The 15,720-nt window shown below is 38.8% G+C and overlaps 1 non-coding gene across 1 annotated transcript; it reads left to right on the plus strand.

The window, feature by feature from the left end:
* The first annotated feature begins 14,661 nt into the window (after positions 1–14,661).
* LOC148562371 (small nucleolar RNA R71) lies at positions 14,662–14,765 on the plus strand. The gene has a single exon (XR_015887678.1). It is a non-coding gene; the product is annotated as a small nucleolar RNA R71 (small nucleolar RNA).
* The last annotated feature ends 955 nt before the right edge of the window (positions 14,766–15,720 follow it).

Consider the following 15,720-nt stretch of genomic DNA (forward strand, 5'->3'; position numbering starts at 1 on the left):
AAGCAAGATTTCAACCATAGAATAACACTAGGAAGGTATTGTAAAATCATGCAAATCATATAAATAAGTGGGCAAGGACTTGATAAAAACCACTCAAATGAGCACAAGATAAACCATAAAATAGTGGTTTATCAACCTCTCCACACTTAAACATTAGCATGTCCTCATGCTTAGCTCAAGGAGATCAAATAAATGAGTAGGGAAAAGTAAGACTCATAAAATGCAATGCAACCTATGTATGAATGCAACTATATGCTAAGATGATTCTGTCTACTTGGTTAAAAATAAATAGGTTCTTCAAGACAAACATAAATCAGATATCACTAATTTAAATTATACAGTAAAGACAAGTAAACTTGTAAGAAGACAGCTCATGAAAGTAGGGAACATAGAATCAAGCATTGAACCCTCACTGATAGTATATGTGCACTCTAATCACTCAAGTGTATAGGGTAATCACTCTACTCTTCTCTAGTCATGCTTTTTAAACTTTGTTCTTCACCTAACCAATCAACAAGTATTTAATGTACCAATGGAAACATCATGAGGTCTTTTCAAGGTTGTAATGGGGCTAAGATAAAGGTGAGGGTATATATATGACTAAGTGAGCTATAAATTGAATCCTTGACTAACCTAAGCTCTTTACTTATACATACACTCTATATACTTTTTAAATTCATGCCTAGCTATCCAAAATTCCCACTTTTGCATTACATACTCATGTATCAACCCTTCTTTTAATTTGTATCACATATGCATTGATCTTTTCATTAACTTAACTTAGCATTGGGGTAATTTTGTCCCCTCATTTATTTAGTTATTTATTGACTATTTTTGGATTTTTTGATTTTTTATTTTTTTAAATTTTTTTTATTTTTTTTAAATAAACATAATATATCAATGCACATGAATTTTTAATTTTTCTGGTCTTACATGAGTAGGTACCCAAATTCCCAATATTTTATCAAAGTAAAAACATAACATATTTCCTTTTTAACCCATGTTCCCACAGTTTTTCCACACTTGATTGACACATAATCTCTATCTTAAGCTAACCAAAGATTCAATTTGGGGTATTTAATTATTTTTTTCGCTTAAGGCTAGTGATTTGGTAAATTATAGAACAAATGGGATTTAAAAGGCTCAAAGTGGCTAACAAAGGTAAATAGAAGGGTAGGCTATTTGGGATAAGTGAGCTAATAATCAAATAATGGCCTCATTCATATGCATACATATAACACATTAAACATTGGACATATAGATAAAACAAAATAAAAATTACAATCATAGAGAAGAAACACACAAGAATAAAATATTATGGTTAAATAGTGTAACCATGTAATTAAGCTCAATTCTCACAGGTTGTGTTTTCTAGCTTTAAACCATGTTCCAATTTACAATCTTCAAACAAGTTTTTAACCCAAAAGTTTTGATTTAAATTAGTGAAATTTTCAAATAGAGTCTTAAAAAGAAACTTATTATTTTTCAACCGAATAGAACATGCATGCAAATACCTATTACTATGCAATCTATCATATCCTAAGCAAAAGAAAAATAAATAATTTATTGGTGTTAAGAAAGAGAATTTACCTCCGGAAGTCAGGTACTGACCGACCTCCCCACACTTAAAGCTTGGCACCGTCTTCGGTGCCATCAGTCAGGAACAAAGGGGGGTTGGTAGCAGCATCTCCACAGTCGGGATTGTCATGACTCCCTGTGCTAGTAGATGAAGTGGAGTCCGGAGTGTCTGGTTCTTCTTCAAGTGAGTGGTTGCCAACATTCAGCTCCTTGAGGTATGTAAAGTGGCACTTGTTACGGCGCTCCATTCGCTTTGCCTGTCAGTCTAGCCGGTCCAACCTCTGAAGTATCTGTAGGAGCAGTTGATTTGTTGAAGGTGCTTGTGATGTGGAAGGAGGAGGGATATCTTCCGCCGGTTCTGTGGTCCGGTTGATAGTGGCTGCTGGAGGTCTGATGTACTTCCCGTTGGGGACGTACTGATTATCCCGTGGAATCATGGCCTTGGTGTCCCCAGTCTGTAGGAAACTCCGGCTGCTGAGACTAGATCTGAAACCAAGGCGAGAAAAGGTAGGTTGCCTGCAATTTGTACGTGTCCCATGGCATTCCGGATGTATCTTGGTAAGTTGAGAAGCTGGTCTGTAAGGATACACCAGAGTAGAACAACCATATCTACAGTGAAGGAGGACTCGTGAGTGCTCGAAAAGACGTAATGGGATATAATCTGTACCCATACTCGAGCCTCCAAGGTGAGTGCTGAAGCCAATATTCCCTTAGGTCGAGATCGATGGTATCCATAGATCCATCTGTTGCCAGGTTGTGCTATAACTCTGAGAACGACGTCCCAGTCAAATTGGTATGTCTGGCGCTTGAAAGAGGCTTTTGGTATGCGTCCAATCCTTCTGGAGCAGGGGGAAGATCTAAAGCTCACTAAATGGCTTCTTCAGTTATGGGGACTTGCTTCTGACGGACATAGACAGACTGCAGGGTTGGCATGTGAAAATTGGAGTACAATTCAACTACCCATGAAAGGTTAACCTGCTGTGGCTGTCTCTGTAGGAATTTCCATTGTCTTCGCTCAATGCAGGGCTCAACAAATTCAACAATGTGGGTCGGGAGGATTAGTAGGTGCTCATTGTTATAGTTCTGCTCAGCCAGGATGGGGAACATCTGCTCACAGTAGCGGTTAGTGAACTGCGCAGTGTCCTTTGTTGGAAATGCTTTCTCTTTTTCATCGAACTTGATGATCCTCTTGACTCGCTTTGTTGAGGGCTTTACTGCTGTTGAAGATGGCACCGCAGCTAGTGCTCGTTTTGTTCCTTTGCTTGTCGGTAGTTTGGGAGTAGCTTTCTCTTTACCCTTCTTGGTGGCCATCCTGAAAAGGGAAAAGGAAAGTGACATGTAAAGCTAAGGGTTAAAGCAAGGAAGAGGACGGAACAAGTGATAATCATTGCACGGTAAAGAAGGATGTCTTTAACACATGGTCGCGACTACATGTGATAAGTTCATCAATGGAAATATAGCAAGTGCATGTTATGGTAAGTAGATGCAAGATGTTTATTAGCATGCCGGCAAAGGCATGAGTAGCATATATCAAGCATTAATAACTTAAATGTATTATCACCCGTAACAAACTGACCATCACGTTTGTATTGACAATTAGATTCAATTAATAAAATATTTAAGGGATTTTGTGAAAAAAAAAGGCATTAGAGTAGAATGATAGAATAATTAAAAATACATAATGCCATACGTGCTTTACCACAAACACTTAGTAGGCATGGTAAATATGTTATTGAAAGTATTAAATTTGAACATGCAAACAACCCTAAGAATTAATATTAATTGTCAAACAATGCCTCAATATATCCACAAGCAAAATATAGAAGAAAACAATCACCCAATTAAATTTCTAACACCAATTAAAAGAATGTAAAAAGAAAAAGAAAGACAAAGAAAACATAGATAATGAAAGTAAAAAGAAAAAAAAGAAGAAGAAAACATAAATAAAAATAATAATGGAAAAGTAAAAAAGGAAAGAAGAAAAGAACCTTGATGAAGAAGATGAAGAAGGGAAAGAAAAAAGGAAAAGTAAGAAGGAATAAAGAAGAAAGAAGGAAGAAGAAAGAAATAACATGCCTGTGATATTGGTTGGAATTTGCTTGGACCACTGATGCAGCATCAAAAAGGTTTAACTAGAAATAATAAACTCACATATTAGCAAAACTATTAACAAAATAATTAAACTCAATTACCACCTATTTAAAAAACATCAGTTTTACCTCGCTTAGAGCTTTCGTTTTCTTCTTCTTTGAGGCATTTGCAATTTGTTTGTCCAACTTTGAACCTAGCCTATTTTTTGGACGTCCTCTTGTTCAAATCCTTGGAGGGCTTTGAAGCTCGTTAATGGATTCCAAGTTGGCATCTTCATGAGATAATGAACATGTCCCCTTCCTTTTGGCTTTCAGTTCTTCCATCTCAACCATCACGTTATCGTATACACGGTGCAGAATGGTAGTAAGCTCCTCAGATTCTGATGCAAATTCGCATATATTTTGCGAACAAAACACCAATTTTTCAAACCTCTTGCTTCTTGGCTCCAACAATGGCTCGTCGTGGCTACTCTTGATGTGTGTGTGTCGCCTATTTACCTTCTTGCTCCATGGTTCCAATATATATCTCGGTAACACTGGGGATACTCGTTCAAAGCTTAAAACGCTTAGGGTGTGATGGCATAATATCCCTCTTGATTCGAATAATAAGCATTGGTATTTCACTTGGGTTGCTACTGAGTCATAAGTAACCATAAGCTTGTTGAATATTGAGCTGGAAACTTGTTCTCCAACTTCGTATACTAAATAGCCTAGAGCAGAGTTTGTTAATCTTGTGATGCGATTCGTCTTCCTTCTGAATTGTGCTTAGACTTCCCTAAACTTTTTGTGAGTGTACACATGTTGAAACTGAGCTTCAATGGAGGATTTTGTTGCACACGGTAAGACGGTGTGAAAATCTGCAGCATCTGATTCTCTCTCTGTTTGCTCCCTGCTTCTGAGGCAATTATCGTATTGTTTGACAATTTGGATAAGCGAGCTGTTCCGAGTAATGAAATTATTAAAAAATGAATGCATGCTCTCGCTCCTTTGTGTGCTTCTCATCCCGGCCCAGAAGTGGTGATCCAGATAAATTGGAACCCATATATGATGGTCTTTATAAAGATCTGCAAAATACATCCAAATCAGACTATAATGCACCCAAAAATATGCAATTTGCACCTCTGTTGTAGATTTTAAATGTCATTACCTGAAAGCCATTTATTGTCCACAAGACCATACTTCAACAGAAAATCATCCCAATTCCTATCAAATGATTCTTTGGTATGAGAGTTCCAAACAACTTGGCTCATTTTTTGTTCGATTTCTATGTGTCCCTTGTATCCGTTTAATTTGCTTGGAATATTCTTCGTGATGTGCCAAATATACCAACAGCGAATTGTTCTGGGCATACAAGCCTCGATAGCCCTTTGCTTCGCACATTGATTGGTGACAATCCCTTTCGGAGCATTTCCTCCCATGCAACGAAGCCAACATTGAAATAACCATTTGAATGATTCAATATCTTCGTTTTCATTAAAGCGCATCCAAGAAGTGTTGACTGATCATGGTGATTCACCCCGACAAAAAAACCACAAACCAGATTATACCTGAAACAGATTACCACAAAACAGAATTAAAATCAACAAAATGCACCCAAATATTGACCCTATACACCAAAAAACCGCCAATATACACCTCTGCAGTAGATTCATAAAACAATATAAATTCAGCATCAAATGAAATAACATCTCCGAAATACTCATAGGCAGCTCTGCTCCTTGCATCTGCCCAAAAAGCAAACTTAATGGACTGATCGTCCTCGAGTTCGAGCTCAAAAAAGAAATTATGATTCTTTTCTTTCATTCTTAATAAATATTTCCCGAATTCTTTTGCATCCTCTTGTTCCGAAACATTCCGCACTTCTCTAGTGATGTATTTCCTTACGTCTTTTTCGATAAAATTTAACTCGCGGTGACCCCCGGCTGCTGCAACAAATGATTAGAAAGTTTTGCTAGGTCTGACACCTGCTTCCTCGTTATTCTCTATTGTACGACACACGAACATGCTTAGTTCCCTGTGCTGTTTGAGCATCTGTGCTTGATCTGGACAGCAGGAATGTGAATGATGCAACACGGCCTTTGAAATGATCCAAACACCAACATCCTTCAATACGTGTATATAAATTCTTGCAGGACAATTTAAACCAGCGGAGGGATTTGTCTTCTCGGGTGGAGATATTTTCGATTTCCATTTCTCTCTCTGCTACATGTAATCAATTGATTCTTAATTTTGTTTCCCTTCTTATTTGTGCACCGAACTCTTGTAAAAAAACCTGCAACCTTTGAATAATCCTTGTAGAATTTTGCAGCATCTTCAAAAGTGTTAAAAGTTATCCCAACCTTGGGGACAAACTGGTCATCAACACCACAGAAGGTCTGCAAAAATACACTCAAAATACACTATATTAAAACAAGCATAAACTATAGAATGCAAACACAACTATAAAACCATTATCAAAAATAAGAAAACCATATTCATGAATCATAACTAAACAGAAACTAAAACAATTCAACTAAAATAATAAGACAATTCACCCTCCGTCAGATAAAAAGTCATAAACTGTAAATACACCCAAACTTTTCTTAAATGCACCCAATTATTACTGATCTACACCCAAATGTCTGATATAAAATAGATAAAATTATTTTAATTCTAATGTGAACTAGTGCATTAGATTCAATTCAAACAAGGAAGAATAAACAGCAAATATCACAGACAAGGTGCACGCATTATTCAGCTACACAGTCAAAAACTACTAATTAGATTCAAATTTAGATTCAATTACTAACTAAAACTAAATCACACCTCAGGAACTTCATGGGATTCAGTTTCAAAATCCACTTCGCTCTGGTTCATCTGACAATTTGAAGTTGAATCATCCATTATCTTCAAAAAATGATCTTACAGCTTCATGGATAAAACCACAATGAAAAATCTGAAGCACGTAAATGAAGAAGAAGAAAGCACAAAGAAACGCACGTAAAAGACAAAGGAGAACACATAAAGAAACGCACAAAAGAGATGGAAGAGAAAAGACAAGAAAACGCAGAAGAAATTCGAAAAAGGAAACGAAATCCTTTCGAAAAAGGAAGTTATATATTCACGCATTGATTAATTGAAAAATCTGTTAAGCAGGCGCGTGAAACATATGTGCCAAGAGAAGCGCGTTTTAGGGATAAGGGATATTGAGGACTTGTAAGACGTGTATAGAAAAAAGACTTGTATGTGGAGATTTTTTTATCCAAAATATTCTCAAATTGAATATATCATCCATTTTAAAAAATAATTTTTTACCCAAAAAATGTATCCAATATTTTTATTTATATTCATATGAGAAAACAAATCCCAGTCACCCATCTAAGAAATTTCATATTCATATTCATATCCAATATATATATTTGGGGACTCTTGTGTTTGTATTATTTTTTATTTTTTCTTAATAAATATGGGGAAAACTCTACATCCATGTAATTTTTTCATCCAAACTATCCAAATAACTTCAATTAGACGCGCCTCCCCAACCTCCTAATGCATTTGTTATACATACGCCTCATATAACGTATATAACATAAACCTTCTGCTGCGTGATAAACCTTTCTCAACGTAAACCTTCTTCAACCTAATAAAATTCGTCGTTCTTCTCTGTTCGCATTTTTCTTCTTTGCTCACATTCTTCATTATTGATCTGCATTGAATTCAACATAATAAGCTCTGTCGTTCTTCTTCTTCTTCGTTTTCTTCTTCAATCTACACTTCTGAATGGAAACAATGAATGATTCAACTTCAAATCAGTTGAATGAGGTTATTACGTTGAGACAGCTAAGAAATAATTGCTGCATGCTATCACAATAATGTTAAACACTGAACAAAGTAAAAGGAGGCCACCAAACTAAACAACATTCACTGGTGAATCAAAATCACAAAGGCCACCGAACCGAAAAATGTTCATGTGGTGAATAAATGGTGATCAACTTTCAATCAACAAAAATAGTATTTCTTCTCCTCTTCCTCCTCCTCCTTCTTCTTTCAAATTCGCGCACGTAGGTTCTTCATCTGCTTCTTCTTCTTCACGAACGCAGATTCTTCTTCTTCTTCTTCTTTCGTTATAACCATCACCAACAACACCAACATTTTGCTCGGTTAAGTGAAGTTGCTCACTTTGATTCACTTGATTGTTAATGTGTTCAGTTGAGTCATTGTGCATGCAGAAATGTTTTTCTTACTGATTAAATACTTATCACGTTTTATTCAGCATATGATTGGTGTTCGGTTCGGTGGTCTTGACCATTTCGGTTCACCAGATTGTTATGTGTTCAGTTAACTTCTTTTGCATGGAAAAATACTATTCTTGATGATTGAATGTTTATGACGTTTTATTCAGCACATGAATGTTGCTCGCTGGTGCACGAAATTGTGATCTCCAGGCTCGAACAAATCCTGGTAATGGCTCCAAAGCTTGGTGCTCTGATCTTAATTCATAATTGTCACAACTTCGATACAACTAACCAGCAAGTGCACTGGGTCGTCCAAGTAATACCTTACGTGAGTAAGGGTCGAATCCCACAGAGATTGTTGGTATGAAGCAAGCTATGGTCACCTTGTAAATCTCAGTCAGGCGGATATAAAGTGATAATGTTGTTTTCGAATATTATATAATAAAATAGGGATAGAGATACTTATGTAAATCATTGGTAGGAATTTCAGATAAGCGAATGGAGATGCTTTTCGTTCCTCTGAACCTCTGCTTTCCTGCTATCTTCATCCAATCAGTCTTACTCCTTTCCATGGCTGGCTTTATGCAAGGGCATCACCGTTGTCAGTGGCTACATCCCCTCCTCTTAGTGAATAATATGCTCACGCACCCTGTCACGGCACGGCTATTCATCTGTCGGTTCCCGATCATGCTGGAATAGGATTCACCCTCCTTTTGCGTCTGTCACTAACGCCCAGCACTCGCGAGTTTGAAGCTCGTCACAGTCATTCAATCATTGAATCCTACTCAGAATACCACAGACAAGGTTTAGACCTTCCGGATTCTCTTGAATGCCGCCATCATTCTAGCTTACGCCACGAAGATTCTGGTTAGGAGATCTAAGAGATACTCATTCTAGCTTAATTCATGTAGAACAGAAGTGTTTGTCAGGCACGCGTTCATAGGGGAGAATGGTGATGAGCGTCACACATAATCATCACCTTCATCACGTTCTTAGGTGCGAATGGATATCTTAGAAGCGAAATAAGAAGAATTGAATAGAAAACAGTAGTACTTTGCATTAATCTTTGAGGAACAGCAGAGCTCCACACCTTAATCTATGGAGTGTAGAAACTCTACCGTTAAAAATACATAAGTGAAGGTCCAGGCATGGACGAGATGGCCAGCCCCCTAAAACGTGATCAAAGGATCATAAGGTAATCCAAAGATCCAAAGATGATCAAAAGATTAGTAAAAGGTCCTATTTATAATAAACTAGTCACTAGGGTTTACATGAGTAAGTAATTGATGCATAAATCCACTTCCGGGGCCCACTTGGTGTGTGTTTGGGCTAAGCTTAAGTGTTCCACGTGCAGAGGCCATTTGTGGAGTTGAACGCCAGTTTCTGTGCCAGTTTGGGCGTTCAACTCTGGTTTTGGATCCTTTTCTGGCGCTGGACGCCAGATTTGGGCAGAAGGCTGGCGTTGAACGCCCGTTTACGTCGTCAATTCTTGGCCAAAGTATGGACTATTATATATTGCTGGAAAGCCCTGGATGTCTACTTTCCAACGCAATTGGAAGCGGGCCATTTCGAGTTCTGTAGCTCCAGAAAATCCACTTTGAGTGCAGGGAGGTCAGAATCCAACAGCATCAGCAGTCCTTTTTCAACCTCTGAATCTGATTTCTGCTCAAGTCCCTCAATTTCAGCCAGAAAATACCTGAAATCACAGAAAAACACACAAACTCATAGTAAAGTACAGAAATGTGAATTTAACATAAAAACTAATGAAAACATCCCTAAAAGTGACTAGATCTTACTAAAAACATACTAAAAACAATGCCAAAAAGCGTATAAATTATCCGCTCATCACAACACCAAACTTAAATTATTGCTTGTCCCCAAGCAACTGAAAATCAAATAGGATAAAAAGAAGAGAATATACTATAAATTCCAAACTATCAATGAAACATAGCTCCAATCATATGAGCGGGACTTATAGCTTTTTGCCTCTTGAATAGTTTTGGCATCTCACTTTATCCATTGAGGTTCAGAATGATTGGCATCTATAGGAACTTCAGATTTCGAATAGTGTTATTGACTCTCCTAGTTCAGTATGATGATTCTTGAACACAGCTTCTTTATGAGTCTTGGCCGTGGCCCTAAGCACTTTGTTTTCCAGTATTACCACCGGATACATAAATGCCACAGACACATAATTGGGTGAACCTTTTCAGATTGTGACTCAGCTTTGCTAAAGTCCCCAATTAGAGGTGTCCAGGATTCTTAAGCACACTCTTTTTTTTTGCTTTGGACCTTGACTTTAACCGCTCAGTCTCAAGTTTTCACTTGACACCTACACGCCACAAGCACATGGTTAGGGACAGCTTGGTTTAGCCGCTTAGACCAGGATTTTATTCCTTTAGGCCCTCCTATCCACTGATGCTCAAAGCCTTGGGATCCTTTTTATTTGCCCTTGCCTTTTGGTTTTAAGGGTTATTGGCTTTTTCTACTTGTTTTTTCTTTTTCTTTTTTTTTCTATATTTTTTTTTCGCCTACTTTTTTGTTTCTTTTTTTTTTCTGCAAGCTTTGTTTTTTGCTGCTTTTTCTTGCTTCAAGAATCATTTTTATGATTTTTCAGATTATCAAATAACATGTCTCCTAGTCATCATTCTTTCAAGAGCCAACATATTTAACATTCTTAAACAACAACTTCAAAAGACATATGCACTGTTCAAGCATACATTCAGAAAACAAGAAGCATTGTCACCACATCAATATAATTAAACTAAGTTCAAGGATAAATTCGAAACTCATGTACTTCTTGTTCTTTTGAATTAAAACATTTTTCAATTAAGAGAGGTGATGGATTCATAGGACATTCATATCTTTAAGACAAAGTTACTAACTACTAATGATCATGTAATGAAGGCACAGACATAGATAAGCACATAACATAGAAAACGAAAAATAGAAGAAAGAAGAACAAGGAATGAATCCACCTTTAGTGATGGTGGCGTTTCCTTCTTGAGGAACCAATGATGTCCTTGAGCTCTTCTATGTCTCTTCCTTGTCTTTGTTGCTCCTCCCTCATTGCTTTTTGATCTTCTCTTATTTCATGGAGCATGATGGAGTGCTCTTGATGTTCCACCCTTAGTTGTCCCATATTGGAACTCAATTCTTCTAGGGAGGTGTTGATGTGCTCCCAATAGTTTTGTGGAGGAAAGTGCATTTGAGGCATTTCTGGAATCTCATGGTGATGAGCTTCTTGCGCCTCTTGAGCTCCATGACTGGGCTCTCTTGCTTGCTCCATCTTTTTCTTAGTGATGGGCTTGTCCTCTTTGATGAGGATATCTCCCTCTATGTCAATCCCAGTTGAATTGCATAGGTGGCAAATGAGGTGAGGAAAGGCTAACCTTGCCATAGTGGAGGACTTGTCAGCCACCTTGTAGAGTTCTTGAGGTATAATCTCATGAACTTCCACCTCTTCTCCAATCATGATGCTATGGATCATGATGGCCCGGTCTATAGTAACTTCAGACCGGTTGCTAGTGGGAATGATTGAGCATTGAATAAACTCCAACCATCCTCTAGCGATAGGCTTGAGGTCCAATCTTCTTAGTTGAACTGGCTTGCCTTTGGAGTCAATCTTCCATTGAGCTCCTTCTACACATATGTCCATAAGGACTTGGTCCAACCTTTGATCAAAGTTGACTCTCCTTGTGTAGGGGCGTGCGTTCTCTTCCATGTACGGCAAGTTGAACGCCAACCTCACATTCTCCGGACTAAAATCTAAGTATTTCCTCCGAACCATTGTAACATAGTTCTTTGGATCCGGGTTCTTACTTTGATCATGGTTCTTGGTGATCCATGCATTGGCATAGAACTCTTGAACCATTAGGATGCCGACTTGTTGGATGGGATTTGTTAGAACTTCCCAACCTCTTCTTTGAATTTTATGTCGGATCTCCGGATACTCATTTCTTTTGAGTTTGAAAGGGACCTCAGGGATCACCTTCTTCTTGGCCACAACATCATAGAAGTGGTCTTGATGGGCTTTGGAGATGAACCTTTCCATCTCCCATGACTCGGATGTGGAAGTTTTTATCTTCCCTTTCCCTCTTCTAGAGGATTCTCCGGTCTTGGGTGCCATCAATGGTAATGGAAAAACAAAAAAGCTATGCTTTTACCACACCAAACTTAGAATATTGCTCGCCCTCGAGCAATAAACAAAAGAATAGAAGAAGAAGAAGAAGAAATATGGAGAGGGAGAGGGAGATGTGGTTTCGGCTAATGAGAGTGTAGAGGGGTGTGTTGTGTGAATTTGATGAAGAATGGAGGTCTTTATATAGGGAATGGGGGGGGTTAAGGTTCGGCCATATGGGTGGGTTTGGGTGGGAAATTGGTTTTGAATTTTGAAGGTAGGTGGAGTTTATGAGGTAGGTTTATTGGGAGGAGTGGGTGGATGTGAGTGGTGAAGAGGTGATGGGGAAGAGAGTTTGAGGTGATTGGTGAAGGGTTTTTGGGTAAGAGTGTTTATGGGGTTGTGTGAAAGAGAGTGGTGAGAAGAAGTGAATGGAGGTAGGTGGGGATCCTGTGGGGTCCACAGATCCTGAGTGGATCCTGTGGGGTCCACAGATCCTAAGTGGATCCTGTGGGGTCCACAGATCCTGAGGTGTTCAAGGATTTACATCCCTGCACCCATTAGGCATGTAAAAATGCCTTTGTATCCAACTCTGGGCGTTCAGCGCCAGGTTGGTGGCCATTTTGGGCGTTCAACGCCCATCTGTGTGCCATTTCTGGCGTTGAACGCCAGAACCATGCCTGTTCTGGCATTCAGCGCCCAGAAGCTGCCCATTTTGGGCGTTCAGCGCCAGAACCATGCTCTGTTCTGGCGCTGAACGCCAGACAGATGCTCCTCCAGGGTGTAATTTTTTTCTTCTGCTGTTTTTGATTCCGTTTTCAATTTTTATATTTATTTTGTGACTCCACATGATCATGAACCTAAGAAAACATGAAAAACAATAAAAATAAGAATTAGATAAACATTGGGTTGCCTCCCAACAAGCGCTTCTTTAATGTCAATAGCTTGACAGTGGGCTCTCATGGAGCCTCACAGATGTGCAGAGCTTTGTTGAGACTCTCCAACACCAAACTTAGAGTTTGGATATGGGAGTTCAACACCAAACTTAGAGTTTGGTTGTGGCCTCCCAACACCAAACTTAGAGTTTGACTGTGGGGGCTCTGGTTGACTCTGCTTGGAGAGAAGCTTTTTCTGCTTCCTCTCCATGGTTGCAGAGAGAGATCCTTGAGTTGTAAACACAAGGTTGTCCTCATTCAATTGAAGGACTAGTTCTCCTCTGTCCACATCAATCACAGCTCTTGCTGTGGCTAGGAAAGGTCTTCCTAGGATGATGGATTCATCCTCTTCCTTTCCAGTATCCAAGACTATGAAATCAGTAGGGATGTAAAGGCCCTCAACCTTTACTAACACGTCCTCTACTTGTCCATAGGCCTGTTTTCTTGAGCTGTTTGCCATCTCTAGTGAGATTTTAGCAGCTTGCACCCCATAGATTCCCAGTTTCTCTATTACAGAAAGGGGCATGAGGTTTATTCCTGAACCAAGGTCACACAGAGCTTTAAAGATCATAGTGCCTATGGTACAGGGTATTATGAACTTTCCAGGATCCTGTCTCTTTTGAGGTAATGTCAGTTGATCCAGATCACTCAGTTCATTGATGAACAAGGGAGGTTCAACTTCCCAAGTATCAATGCCAAATAATTTGGCATTCAGCTTCATGATTGCACCAAGAAACTTGGCAGTTTGCTCTTCAGTAACATTCTCATTCTCTTCAGAAGAGGAATACTCATCAGAGCTCATGAAGGGCATAAGGAGGGTCAATGGAATCTCTATAGTTTCTAGATGAGTCTCAGATTCCTTTGGTTCCTCAGAGGGAAGCTCCTTATTGATCACTGGACGTCCCAGGAGGTCTTCCTCCTTGGGATTCACGTCTTCTCCTCTCCTCACAGGTTCGGCCATGGCGCTTATGTCAATGGCCTTGCACTCTCCTTTTGGGTTCTCTTCTGTATTGCTTGGGAGAGTACTAGGAGGGATTTCAGTGATCCTTTTACTCAGCTGGCCCACTTGTGCTTCCAGATTTCTAATGGAAGACCTTGTTTCATTCATGAAACTTACAGTGGCCTTAGATAGATCAGAGACTAGATTTGCTAAATTAGAAGCATTTTGTTCAGAGTTCTCTGTCTGTTGCTGAGTTGATGATGGAAAAGGCCTGCTATTGCTAAACCTGTTTCTTCCACCATTATTAAAGCCTTGTTGGGGCTTTTGATCCTTCCCTGAGAAATTTGGATGATTTCTCCATGATGAGTTATAGGTGTTTCCATAAGGTTCACCTAAGTAATTCACCTCTGCTATTGCAAGGTTCTCAGGATCATAAGCTTCTTCTTCATGAGAAGCCTCTTGAGTACTGTTGGATGCAGCTTGCATTCCATGCAGACTCTGAGAAATCATATTGACTTGCTGAGTCAATATTTTGTTCTGAGCCAATATGTCATTCAGAGTATCAACTTCAAGAACTCCTTTCTTCATAGGCGTCCCATTGCTCACAGGATTCCTTTCAGAAGTGTACATGAACTGGTTATTAGCAACCATGTCAATGAGTTCTTGAGCTTCTGCAGGCGTTTTCTTTAGGTGAATGGATCCACCTGCAGAGGTATCCAATGACATCTTAGATAACTCAGACAGACCATCATAGAATATATCCAGGATGGTCCATTCTGAGAGCATGTCAGAAGGACACTTTTTGGTCAACTGTTTGTATCTTTCCCAAGCTTCATAGAGGGATTCACCTTCTTTCTGTCTGAAGGTTTGAACATCAGCTCTAAGCTTGCTCAGCTTTTGAGGAGGAAAGTACTTGGCTAAGAAAGCCGTGACCAGCTTATCCCAAGAGTTCAGGCTGTCTTTGGGTTGAGAATCCAACCATACTCTAGCTCTGTCTCTTACAGCAAAAGGGAAAAGCATGAGCCTGTAGACTTCAGGATCTACTCCATTAGTCTTAACAGTATCACATATCTGCAAGAATTCAGTTAAGAACTGAAAAGGATCTTCAGATGGAAGTCCATGAAACTTGCAGTTCTGCTGCATCAGAGAAACTAATTGAGGTTTCAGCTCAAAGTTGTTTGCTCCAATGGCAGGAATGGAGATGCTTCTTCCATGTAAATTGGAATTTGGTGCAGTAAATTCACCAAGCATTCTCCTTGCATTGTTGTTGGGTTTGGCTGCCATCTCCTTTACTTGTTCGAAAATTTCTGAAAGGTTATCTCTGGATTGTTGTATTTTAGCTTCTCTTAATTTTCTCTTCAGAGTCCTTTCAGGTTCTGGATCTGCTTCCACAAGAATGTTCTTATCCTTGCTCCTGCTCATATGACAAAGAAGAAGGCACAGAAAAATAATAATAATAATAGAGATCCCTTATACCACAGTATAGGGATCCCTTTGTGAGTGGAAGAAAAGAGGGGGAGACAAAGAATGTGATGTAAAGGAAGAAACACAACTGTACCGATGGAAGAGATGTGAGATGAGATGTTAGGATATGAATGAATAAATAGAATAGGATGGGGGAGGGATAATTTTCGAAAATTATTTTGAAAAAGAGTTAGTGATTTTTGAAAAATGGTTTTTGAAAAATGTTAGAAATTTTCGAAAAATTTTTAAAATTTAAAAATAAAAATAATTAGTTAATAAAAAAGAAATTTTTGAAAAAGGGGGAGATATTTTCGAAAATTAGAGAGAGAGAATTAGTTAGGTGGTTTTGAAAAAGTTAAGAAACAAACAAAAAGTTAGT

Source organism: Arachis ipaensis, chromosome B6 (genome assembly GCF_059453495.1).
Source record: "Arachis ipaensis isolate K30076 ecotype BB chromosome B6, ASM5945349v1, whole genome shotgun sequence".
NCBI classification, from domain to species: Eukaryota; Viridiplantae; Streptophyta; class Magnoliopsida; order Fabales; family Fabaceae; genus Arachis; species Arachis ipaensis.